Source organism: Mastomys coucha, unplaced genomic scaffold, assembly GCF_008632895.1.
Source record: "Mastomys coucha isolate ucsf_1 unplaced genomic scaffold, UCSF_Mcou_1 pScaffold23, whole genome shotgun sequence".
NCBI classification, from domain to species: domain Eukaryota; kingdom Metazoa; phylum Chordata; class Mammalia; order Rodentia; family Muridae; genus Mastomys; species Mastomys coucha.
In genome coordinates this window covers 27,376,011-27,389,599 of record NW_022196906.1, presented here as the reverse complement: position 1 = coordinate 27,389,599, position 13,589 = coordinate 27,376,011, and the positions used below count along the sequence as shown (strand labels likewise).

The 13,589-nt window shown below is 34.9% G+C and overlaps 1 long non-coding RNA gene across 1 annotated transcript; it reads left to right on the top strand.

The window, feature by feature from the left end:
- Window positions 1-1,265: 1,265 nt before the first annotated feature.
- Window positions 1,266-13,206, top strand: LOC116073506. The gene is made up of 3 exons (XR_004111832.1): window positions 1,266-1,519; window positions 12,970-13,012; window positions 13,108-13,206. It is a non-coding gene; the product is annotated as an uncharacterized LOC116073506 (long non-coding RNA).
- Window positions 13,207-13,589: the final 383 nt, after the last annotated feature.

Sequence of the window (13,589 nt, the reverse complement as noted above, 5' to 3'; positions counted from 1 at the left end):
GCCTTAGTCTATGTCCCTTGCCCATATTTTCAGGCTGCAAAACATATTACCCATGTTGATGGCATTATCAACCAGCTTAGGTTAAGCAGTGCAGGAACACCCATGGAACACCTTCGGTGGCCTTCTATGCTAAGGTATGTTTTCCACTCCTGCCCCAGTTTTTAATATGATGTAACTTCAGTCTAGAAGTTTGGTATTACCACATGATGAAGGCTTTGTTTCGAGCCAGAGGCACTACTGGGAAATTCTTGAATCATTAAGAGGTTAGGCGATCTCTAGATTATTGAAGGGGATAGGGCATACTAGCCCATTTATCTTCCTTTCTCTCACTTCTCAGCTGCCAGAGGTGAGCACACTTTTTTAGCATGATATTCTGCTTCACCCTTGGTAGAAAGCAAAACCACCAAACAACCCTGGAGCAAATCCTCTGCAACATGAACCAAAGTGACCTTTCCTTCTGTAAATTGATTATCTCAACTGTTTTGTCCCAGTGACAAACAAAAGCTCACCAACATATCGTGTTTATTTTTATTGTCTCTGAGATCTAGGCTAAGTGATGTCCTACTGAAAGACCCTCAGAACTGGGGAGATCCTTACTCAAGTCTCGGGATGACGTGACCACCCAATGACTCACAAGAGACCGAACTTGCTGCAATCACATGAGGTTTATTGGGGATACCGGTACCGGGGTCAATCTCGTGACCATGCTGGCCAGAGTTTGACGCCGAACACAAGAAGTGTGGGGCATTTAAGAGAAAATCCAGAAGCTGGGGGTGGAGAGAAGGTTACCAAGGAAACAGAACATAAACAGTGGAAACTTTCAGAGGGACCCGACCCAAGTTATTCAGTTAGGGAGGAGAACACATTCATTCTAGGAATGTAATCTTCATCTACTGGTAAACAGGGTGGAGAGTCTCATAAACCACTAGACCTTCATTCTTAGTTCCGCCCTCATTGTGGATCATTCAGGAGGGACAGGTATCTGGAACCAGAGCCCCGAGGCTCTGAGTTCCTGGAACTGGCTATTTTATATTTCTGGCTGGCTACAGTGGCCCTCCATGTCCTTTTAGGTAAAGGTTATACACCATACATTTGTATTAAATGCCCTCATTTTAAATTCTAAGATTCTCCAGCCTTTCACTACGTCTGGAGTACTGACAATCACGACACAGAAGAAGATGTGGTGATGTCATAAAGATGACTCTTCAAATTCTGCTTGAAATGAGGCACCCTAGTTCTCCTCACATTCCATCTATCAAAGCAAATTGCATGACCAGTGAAGGTTGACATCAGGGAGCATCAGTCTGTCAGTCCTCTCTAACAGAGAAAAGCAAATATTTTGATCAACACAACAATTTACTTCAGGGGAAGTGAAATGGAAAATGAGGGTTCTAGTATGATAAGGCTTCTCCAAATGGATCAAGCAACAAGCGTCATGGTCTGCTATCGACACCATACTCTTCCACTCTGTCCTTGAGCTTCAGCAGACAACCAAAAAGCACTGGAAAAGAAAAGTCAGGTTAAATTTGTCTATCAAAAAATGTATTTCTATTTTTAAAAGTATCCCATACCTAGAGTATTATGATTCTGAGAATATCATTTTGCAAAGGGAAGATTTTTATATACCCCCACAGATTCCAGCATCCTGGCTACCCCCTACCCAGCAGTGGCTTTGTTCTGACTAATAAGTGTGGTTTTAGTCTTAATGCTCATATTTTCTAAATTTGTGCTAATTTCAACACAGCTGATCCATCAGTGCCCCTTGTATGTCAATGGGTTTTCTTCCAAGCATCAAGACCAGAGTATGTTCAAATCAACTACATTTGAGACACAGTTGTCCTTACTTGTCACCTGAGCCCTCTGTTACTTGGGTTCTGCATTGAAATTCCAATCATTTAATTCCTTTCAATTGACTACCACTTTGTCAAGCATGCAGTCATACATGTTTGTACTGGTTTTGGTATTTACTTCACTTTCCCTTCATTCAGTTGCAGCCACATAGCTACCACTTATAACTAAGCATGCACATTTCTTCGGTCATCCTTACTCAGTAACATCTAAATCATTTCTTTTCCAAATGGTAAGGTACCCTACTTACAGGAAACATAATAGTTAAATCACCTTCAAGGAAAAACTTATGGCTTTTAAAAAATAGCTCTGAGCTTGTTTCTAAACGTTATTAATATTGGTTTTTTAATTAAAAATTTAATAGTCTCATTTTAAAACATTGGCAATATGATACCCAATAATATAGCTACTAGATTGATTCTGCAGTCACTATATTGCACATTGGCAAGGCTAAATGGACACATTCAATTAGCATAATTGATGACATCACTAATACTTTTTGCACAATAGAATGTAAGTAGGAAAAGTTACATGTTCTTCTGAACTAGGAGCTGAGTTTCTAAACTGGAACCCTCAAAAATCATTTCATGACAAAAAAAGTAGTTAGCAATATGCAGATGTCATTTTGAGAAGCTTTGTGCTTAAATTGTTAGTTTCTGCAGACTCACTATTATTAAAATGTCTAATTAAATAGCATGTATCATATATGATGGCTTATAGGTTTTTATATCCTTTTATTGTATAAGTTAAATATGATTTCCTGTGGCTACCATTGTGAAATATGGTTTTTGACTTCTGCTTGTGAACTTTTATTGGTATGAACATTGAAATTCTGATTTGACAATATCTTACAAGACATGAAGAATTTAAAATAGATTTTTCTTTAAAATGATTCATAGGGTATATTAAATATGAACTTAATATTTTATTACTATGAATACTAAAGTAATAAGCACATCAATCAAATTTAGATTTCAAGTGCATCCAGAATCTATTAATTGGTTTTGGATTATGTTCTTGCAATGTTGTGCCTAATGTTTGGCTCAGGAAATTGATGTGCATGATAGCACTGAAGTTATTTTACTAAAATAAAATCTCTTACATTCATAGTTATTCATTTTATATAATATATAATGTTCTATTGAGATTTTGATTATTTTTACTTCTATGTGTATAATTTTGCCTGCATGTATGTTCTCAGAAGTTAGAAAAGGGAAGTGGTTATGAGCTGCTTTATGGGGGATGGGAAGTGATACCAGGTCCTCTGGAAGCACAGTTAAAGCCTTTAACTACTTAGTGATCTTCCCAGACCACTCCTATTTATTTATAATTTACATGTTCTTAATTATAAGTGAAGTCAATAGTTGGTGTGCTCTTGTGGTCTTTAATTATCTTTGTTGACCTTTCCTTTCTGAGTTGAATGCCCTCCTACAAGTTATAAATGTCTCTGCCTCAGGTTTTATATCTGTTAAATAAATATCTCACCTTTTTGGTAAATTTGTTGGCATGAGGCAAAATTATGGGATAAGGGTGACAAGTTTTGGTGGCATGTGCCAGGTTTACATTTTCTTTACAAAGATTGTCACAATCTAATATCTCTAATGTATTACTGAGAGATCTGAAGTTCCAGACTAATAGAAGGATCACTTGTGTCCATAGTTAAAAACTGATTCAAAATTAATTTATAGGTCCTAAAGACTACCAGATATATTGATGTCCAAAGTCATGAACAATAGAGTGAAGTTGAATGGGACAGGGCACATACCTACATGCAGCATTGAAGACAACACAGAAGCAGTTCTTACATGATCTCAAGGTGTTCTTGCACCACAAATGTTTCTGGGTAGTGTGCTCATTTTCACAATATAACTTGACACCTTTTCACCAAAATCCCTGTAAACATTTCTCTCAGTATCATGTATAACACTTGCTAAAATCTGATAACTTTGAGTTCAATGTAAAGAAACTTCTCATACTTTTAATAGACTCAGCTGGGCTTCAAATGTCACCATGAAGGAGAACAAGATAATAAATACCTCAGTTAACTACTGTATAAATTTAGAAGAAAATTATCATAAAATTTATTTAAGAGACATATCTTGGTCATATAAACTTGAGTATAATATTAACAATAAATATCTAGCCAGGTGGTAGTGGCGCATGCCTTTAATCCCAGCACTTGGGAGGCAGAGGCAGGCAGATTTCTGAGTTCAAGGCCAGCCTGATCTAACACAGTGAGTTCCAAGACAGCCAGGGCTACACAGACCCTATCTTGAAAAACCCAAACAAACAATAAATATCTAATAAATACATATTAAAGAGAAATGTAGACCTGAGTGGATGTGGCAAAAACATAACAGTGAGTTAAATATTTGCAAACAAAAAACAAACAAACAAGAAAAACACAATACAATCCAGTGAAATAGCTCAGTGGGTAAAGATGCTTGCCACCAACCCTGGTAACCTGAGACAACTCCTGGACTTACAAGACAGAAGGAGATAACCAACTCCCACAAATTGTCTTCTGACCTCTGCAAGTGTGCCCTGTCATTTGTGAAGGCACATATGCTAATGCAAATAAAAGAATATAATATCTTTTTGATTGTAACAAACTCAAATTTTTAATATTTTGACTTTCCCTTCTGCATACATTCATGGACTTGAATTCTTATTTGTTGTCTGTATACTGACTACTGTGTTTTAAAAGTTATGTAAATTTTGGAAATAGTTCTTTCAAATGCTTTCTCCCACTCTGTGCCCTGTATTATTGTTTCCTAAGTAGTCTTTTTATTAGTAGTAGCTTTGATTTAATGAATGACATCCAATCAGTCTTTTTTATCATGATGGTATGAAAAGTCATTTCCAAGATTTATAACCCACACATTTTCCTGGGCTTAATATTTTTGTCTTTTATTCATCACCCAATCTGAGTTGGTTTGTGAAAGAATTAAAATTAAAATTAAAATGTATATGCTAAATTCACTTTCTCTCTTGTAAAGAGATTTTAATCTAGAAACATAACTACCCTGGCTAGAATATAGACTTTGCTTAGTATATAGCTTTATTCCCAAACAATGAAGGTAAAGTTAGTTCGTAGAAGAAGAACCCATGTTTTAAAGTGATGTCTAATTGAGAGGGAGACAAAGTGACAAATCAGAAAAAGGTTTAACAGAATAAGATATGTCCAACTCTCACAAGAACAGAGAGAAAAGAAAGGTTACTTAAGAGAAAGCAGCATTGAGAGAAAAAGGAGAAGGGGCAGTTTTACTAGGACAGTTGTACAGAGACAGGTTGGAGAGAGAGAGAGAGAACCAGCAAAAGACAAGTGAAGACAAAATGGGCCAGAGAATGAGAAGGAGGCTGAAGATTAAAACAAATCACCAAAGTTAGTATGAGGTCAAGCAGAGCAATTCAGTGAGAAACTGAAAGAAGCCAGATTGAATCTGTCAGCATGGAAGGGAGTTTGAGATAGAACAGCTGAGTTGGTCACTCAGCCAGAGTTGAGAAAGAGCTAAAAAGAATCAACTTATTCAGCAGTAAGTCTCAGAAACTGAAAACATTCTAGGCATAGATAAGATAAGACAGAGGCTAAAAGCTTACAGCAATAGGCCTAGGTTAGCAGATGGAGACAATATGACTCAGAAAGGACAACTACATCAGACAAATAAAAGATACTTCTATAATCCCTCACCTGCTCGATGTTAGTGTACAGTTAGTGCCCTAGAACTCTTTCTTCAAATGTGCATCCTTGTTCTGTTGTATTACATTTGTTATCTTCTTTAAGACAAACTGGATGCATTTATTTGATTTATTTCTGGAATGTCTATTCTGTTTCATGAACCCACTTAGTAGTAGTAGTAGTAGTAGTATTAGCCAATTGAGTGGCAGGTCTTATAGCACTCACTGCCACTATTCTTCCCTCCATCACCTGTTCCTTCCCTTAGGACCATTCCTCTCTCTGATTTCATCCTTCTATTTTCAAATTGTGAAATCTCCTTCCTTCCCCACTCCAACTTCCTTAAATCTTTTTTTCCTTCTGTCATAGTACATGATTCAAGTGTCATGACCTTTACCCACACCTACTTACACATATTTGATGATGAGAAGCTGATATCTACATATAAGAAAGAACTTGCAATAATTTTCTCCTAAACTTGGGGAACCTCATTTAAAATATCCTCTAATTTGATTCATCTTTTGAAAATATATTTCTCAATGACTAAATAAAATTCAATCATACTTTTATATAAAACTTATATAAAATTTTATCATATATACATATATATGTATATATACATATACATATATATTACATTTTGACTACCCACTCATGTTTGATAGATAATGGAGGTTGCATTTTCTTGCTATTATCCAATACAATAGCAATAAACTTGAATGCCTGAATGCCCAAGGTATTGTGGGCAAGTATCTTAGTTGTATAAGCATCCCATTTCTCTATCCACATCCCAATATGATATGAAATGTTTCATAGGATTAGCAGTAGCATAACTAGATCTTACAATGGTTCTATCTTTTCTGTTTTAAGAAACCTCCTCACTGATTTCCACAATGGCTACCTCCATCAATAATAAATTATGTTTCCCTTCCCCTCGTTCCTTTGCCAGTATTTGTTATTATTTGTTTTCTTGATGATAGACCTTTTTGAGTGTGATGATGTGGAATCTCAAACTAGTCTTTACTTGCATTTCTCTGATGGCTAAGGATGTTGAAAATATTTGATTACTTGCCATGTTTCCTCTTCTGAGAATTATCTGTTCAGTTCACTGGCTTATATATTAGTCATTAAGGGTATTTTTGCATGTAAATTTTATTTTAGAATGTCTTTATGTAGTCTAGATAGTAACCTTCTTGTTTGAAGTATAGCTTGCTAAGACTGTTTCCCACTCTGAGGCTATCTGTACATTCGGGTGATAGTTTCCTTTCCTGTACAAAGACTTTGAATTTCATGTAATCCAATTTATCATTTCTTAGGGACAGGTCCTATGTTATAGAGATTCTGCTCAAAAAGCCCATGATTGTACCTTGAAGTGTTTCCCTTTATCAGTTGCAACTTTCTTGGTTGGGTTTTAAATTAAGATCTTTGGTCTGCTTTGAATTAACTTTTTACAGGGTGACAGATATGAATATAATATCATTTTCTTGCTGGGAAATATCCAGTTTTGCTAGCATCATTTATTAAACAGGCTGTCCTTTCCCAATATATATTCGATACTATTGTCAAAAACTAGATGTTCCTAGCTAAGTGTGTTTACATCTGGGTCCTGTATTATGTTCCCTTGATCTGCTTTTCTGTTTTCATTATCATTTCTTGATACAAAATTTCACTATTGTAACCTAGGCTGGCCTTGAACTTGAGTTCATTCTTTATCCTCCTGAATGACAGCTAGTTTATTTATTTTTTATTGCTTTGATAATCCACCACATCTTGATTATAGTTGTCTTATAATAAATGTTGAACCTAGTGTCTTACAACTTTGTGTTCTGCAGCCTTTTCTTTCTGTGTGTGCAATTTACATTAAATTTGTACACATACACACACATTCACATACGCAATCCACAGCTCAGTGGAGTTCTGAGTGGAATCACAATGAATATACAGATCAAATTTGAATTACTTATTTCTTAACAATGTTGGTTCTTCCTATTCATGAATTCAAAATATCTCTCAATATTAAGTTCATTAATTTATTTTATTACAGTTTGGTAAATTTTCCTGAAAAATTCTTCAACCTGTTTTAAAAGATTCATATTAAGTATTTTTGGAATTGGTAAAATTAAGGACCTTTTATTTTAAACTTTGAAATGGATTCTTTCACTACAAGTCTATTGGAGAATTGAAAGGAATTGTAAGATGAACTTAGTTGCATTGTTTCTGATCTAAGTGGAAAGCATCTGTATTCTCACCATTAAATACAATGTCAACTGAAAAACTACTGGAGATTTTATTTTTAGCAAGTAAAAGTGTTTAATTTCTATCTTAGTTGGGGCTTCTACACATGATAAAACAAGATGACCAAAAGTAACTTGTGGAGGAAAGCAATTATGTATTTGGCTTACACTTCAAAATCATTCTACATCATTGAAGAAAGTCACGGAAAGACATTTGGGCAAGCACTCAAGGCAGAAACCTTGAGGCAAAATCTGAAGCAGAGGCCATGGAGGAACATTACTTACTGGCTTGATTTTCATACTTTCTTAGTCTAATTTCATAAACAACATGACTACCAGCCCAGGGGTGGCACCAAAACACTTGGCCTTGGCCTGTCCACTTCTAGATTTCCCAAGAGAAAATAAAGATGGAAGTAATTTTTAATAAGGATAGAAGTATCTCAATTAAGGTTCCTCCTAGACACTTCTAACTTATACTTAAATTGACAAACAATGAACCAGGACAATTGATCCGTTGTCAAATTGACACACAAACAAATCACTATTAAACCATAACCTTTCCTATCTTATTATCCCCAAGATGCCATGTTAATATAAATATGACAGTGTAAAGCATTCTACTCTTTAGAGTCACTTAGTCTTTAAAAATCCAAACACTTTAGAAGTTCAATCTTTTTAAGATATCCAAAATATCTCTAAAACCCCAAAGACTCTCTAAACCATCAAAGTATCTCTAAACTGTAAAAGTCTATCCAAACTGCCAAATTGTTTCTAAAAATTCAAAATATTTCAAGTGTGGTCTCCCATAATTTTTTTTAAATAGTATAAATACTTTCTTAATCCAAGGGGTAAAAATCGGGACACAATCAGAATATGAAATATTTCAAGCGTGGTCTCCCATAATTTTTTTAAATAGTGTAAATACTTTCTTAATCCAAGAGGGAAGAAGCAGGATACAATCCTGAACAAAGGGAAACCCAAACCCCAACCGTATAAATAACTCAGTTATATAATGTCTGTGACTCACAGTTGCCTAGACTCCAATGGACTTTGAGTAGCTCCACCACTGGGACTCTACCATCCAGAGCACATATATCTCCTTTGATAGAGTCAAGCCAGCTTCACCTGCTGTTGTCTTTGTGGTCATTCCTGGTACTGGCACCTCCAAAGTGTTGGCATTTTCACTGAAACTTGGCTGTACCTTCATCGATAACCTCTCTTGGGATCCCCTCAGGTACTCTGACTCTACCATATGTCTCAACTTTTCTTCTTGACCCCTTTCAAACCTGGGGCTTCTATTGTAACTTAGATTTTGTCTTCTCCAGTAGCCTCTGTCCATGTCTCATGATATCCAGCCTCAGCTGCTCTCCCTTCAAAACTAGTAGCATAGCACCTCAGAAACTCTTACATATTATCAACTTCAGATGCCAGCCTTAGTCCTCTCTGGCACACAATTTATGTGTTCTGTCCCCAAAGAAATATTTCTGTAAAGGTTTGCCTCAATAATGCTGCTTCTTCTTTAATCATGGCTGTATTGTCTGCATTTGCTCTCAGCATTATCTTCATATACTCCCACAAAAATAGTTCATTAAGCTCAGAACACTGAATGAATCTTCTAACCCAAAGTCCATTCATAATCCTCCCCCAAATATGGACAGGTTTGTCACATTATTATCAGACTCCTTGTACCACTAAAGGATGTTAGGGCAGGAACTCAAGGCAGGACTATGGAGGCAAGTGACAAAGACAAGACTATGGAGAAACATTGTTTATTGGTTCATGCCCTATGTCATGCTCATCATACCTTCTTATACACTCAAGGACTACCTGTCCAGGAAAGGCAATACACACAATGACCCTTTCATATCAATCAGTAATGTAGAAAATCTTCTGCCATGCAGTGGTGGCACATGCCTTTAATCCCAACAGCTGGGAGGCAGTGGCAGGTGGATTTCTGAGTTTGAGGCCAGCCTGGTCTACAGATTGATCTCCAGGACAGCCAGGACTACACAGAGAAACTATACCTGTCTCCATAAAAAAAAGGAGAGAAAGAAAGAAAGAGAGAGAGAAAGGAAGAAAGAGAGAGAGACAAGAAAAGAGGAAGAAAAGAAAGAAAGAAAATCCTGTTCACAGTCTTGCACATGGGCCAGTCTCATGTATGTATTTTCTTAATTATGGTTCTGTCTTCCCAGATAATTAGTTTAGTGTCAAGTTGATAAAAAAAAAATGCACTTCCATTCCCTACTTTATTTTTTTTTAAAGAGGACAAGTTGGCTTTTATCAAATACTTTACTTCATTCTTTGTGCATTAAGAAGATCAAATATTTTTCTTTCTCAGTTCACTGGTAGGGTGGGTTATGTTAATTGAGTTTCAAAGGTTGAACCAGTAAATCTGATAAATTCCACCTGATGAATATAATTTGTTTTGTACATTTATGGGATTTTACCTGCTAATATTTTGTTAAGAATCTGCATCAATGTTACTGAGAGATACTTATCTATAGTTTTATTAGATCTTTAAGGTAATATTGGACTCATAAAAAGAGTTAGAAAATATTTCTTCTACTTCTATCTTCTGAAGAAGGATAAAACTCATAAAATTTCTTTTCAGGCTATTGAGAAGAATTCACCAGTGGATCCTTTTGGGCTAAGTGCTTTTTGTGGTACATATGCTAATCATTAGATCAATTTTTTAATAAGGACATGTTTAGGCCATTTCTTTTCTGTAAGATTTTGCAAATTGTGTATTTAAAAAAAATCAATTTGGGGGGGTTCCAAGCTTGTCAGACTTAGAGCTGCTCAAATAATTCTTTTAGTTTTGTTTTGTGTTCAGGGTTTCTCTAACAATTTTCTCTCTGTTAATTCTGATATTAGTAACTCTGGCCCTATTTTCCTTAGCATGGCAAAAGCTTTATTTTGTTAATCATTTCATAAACCAGGCTCTTGGTTTCATTGATTTTTCTTTATTGATCTGCAGTTTTCAAATTCATTGCCTCCTTCTCTAATTTTTATTTCTTTTCTTTTGCACCCTGTGGATTTGATTTTTCACTTCTTTATTTGGAAATTGGGATGACTGAATGGAGATCTTTCTCCTTCTCTCATATATACATCCAGTGCTAAAAATTTTCCTAATGAACACTGCTTTCATCAAGTCCCACAAACTGAGATGTATTTTCATTGTCAGTTATATAATAATATGTTAACTCATATTTAATTAGCTAAGTAGTCATAATGCATGAATTTTCCACTTTTCTTTCTGTTATTGATTTTTGTTTTGATGCCATTTTGATCTGAAAAAAAGACTGTACAACTTAAGTACTTTTCAGTCTATTAAAGTATGTTGTATGGCCCAGGATGCAACAATCCTGATTATTCAATCTGGACTAGAGATGAATGTATACTCTGTTGTCATCAGGTGAAGGAGAAAATAAATATCAATTCTTTCAGGTGCTTTATATTATTACTGAATACACTGGTCCTTACCTGTATATTGTCCAGCCTACTGTTTACTGATAATCCAGTAGTAAGTCTCTAGTTAGTTTATATATTTCTCCTTGTATTTCTTGTGTTGCATTGACATCCTATCATGAGCCAATAATGGTGGCGTTAAGGATTGCTATTTATTTTCAGTGAACAGACCATTTCATAATTATACAATACCATTATTTATCTTTGATAACTTTCCTTGCTGTGAAATCGTTTCTAGGTGAACCTTTAAAATACTATTCCTTGTTTTTAAAAATTTAGCATTTTCATGTCATATTTGTTCCCAGTCTTATTTTTGAATATATTGTTTTTATACTTAGTGCAGTTTCTTCTGGACATATGCATGTAGACACAGTATTTAATAGACAACTACTTGTTAAATCAATGATGGCTAATGTGAAGATTTTTTTTTCATTTACTGTTACAATTTTTATCAATATTCTTTTAAAGTTTTATAAATAAAGGTTGGTAGCTCAGCCAGTCTACCAGCAACAAATTACATTCACTTTTTTCTGAAGTCTTTGTTTCTTGTGAATTTTGGTGGATTATTTTAAAGGGTAGAGATTTCTAGGTTGTATCTGTGATTCTCTGAATATTTTAAACGTCTTACTACATTCCTTTCTGGGTTTTATGGTTTTGACAAGTTATGTGTGACTCTACATATTGTTATCTCTGTATAAGCAACTTCACACACAGAGAGGCACACACACATTTGCAAGCACATGCTTTTCTCAAGTTTTATTCTTTTTTTAAATTACCTTTATTTTTGTGTAGTTTGAAAATGATATTTCTAGGTACGGTTTCTAAAGTTTTAATTGTTGTTTGCATTTCTGGAATCTTTAGTTTGATGTTTGACACTAATTCAGAGAAATTCTTAGTCTTTGCTTCACATGCATCTTCTGTCCCTCTCTCTGTTTTTCTTGCCTGTACTCCTATGATACATATATCACAGTCATTGTAGTTGTTCTTCTTGAATTACTCTACTCTCTCATCCTTTTTTTTTAACTTTTTGTATTTTCTTTGTTTGTTTTCAGCATTGTGGATTTCAATTCCCTCAGAGATTATTTCCTTAAGATATTTCCTTAAGATATGTCAATCTTAATAATAATCTTACCAAAGACATTCTTCATGTTCCCTATACCTTTTGATTGCCAACCTTTTGGTGTTATTCTCAGCATTTTATTTATTTACAATGACTACTTGCTCTTTTATGCTTAATTTATTTATTAAAATTTATTATATATTAATTTATCCTAAGAGCTCATGTGAATGATACTTGATTCCGAGGAAGTAACTCAATCTTTGGTGACGGTAGAAGACATGTGGGTATACCTAGAAAAATAGGTTACTAGAGACCATGACTTTGACGTTTATGTCTTGTTCTCATCTGCTTTCTTCTATTATCATGAGTTGAGTAGCTTCTGTCATATGCTTATGCAACCATGGTATCTGGCTCATGATGAGGTCAAAATCAATGAAGTTAATGGTTACAGACTAAAATTTCTGAAAGCAAGAGTAAAAATAAATCTTTGTTTGCAAAGTATCAGATCAGTGAAAATTGTGATACATATATAGGCACTGGCATTATTTGTTATTGCTGTTTAAATTCTCTGTCTGATAAGTCCAATATCATTGCTGTTAGGTTTCATTAATACTTTATCTGGTTCTTAAAACTTTAGGATCTCCATTTGTTTTACTTATTTGGTGATTTTTTTTCCTCAATAGACATGAACAAGTATCTACTCACCCAAGACAGCACTGATGAAAGGTAAAACAAAGAACAGCTCTTATTCAAGTCTAGCTTAGTGAAGCAAGAAACTTATTGACATTACTTCTTAAGTATGGATATGTGGTTATTTATAGGAGTATCCATAATGCAATGGCTGCTGCAGTGTATGAAAACCCACTTCAACATGAGTGATGACTTAAAAAAGCTGTGTTCCTGAAACTTCTGGAGCAACTTTCAAATAGTATTGCTGGTAAAAGAATTTCTTCTAGACAGCAACTGGTACAATTTAGGGGAGCATTGAATCTTGTAAGTTTCAGGAGCCTCTTAAGCTTGGTACATTTCAGTTGAGTCCCATGCCTTGTAAATTTCATTTACTTCCTGAATCTTATGAGCCCCCCTCTTCCTTCTAGAAATAGATGTCTAAATTCAGATGAAATAATTATATGACCCCTCTTATATGACTTCTAATTATTCTAATTATTTCTGGTAGGTAGATGCAAACTGGTCAAAATGACCTACTATAAGTGGGCCTCTATCAATGTGTTATAAGGTAGTTATAAGGTGGACAGGTCTTTATAATCCTATGTGTACTTCTCAGTTTTTCAGTGAGCCTATT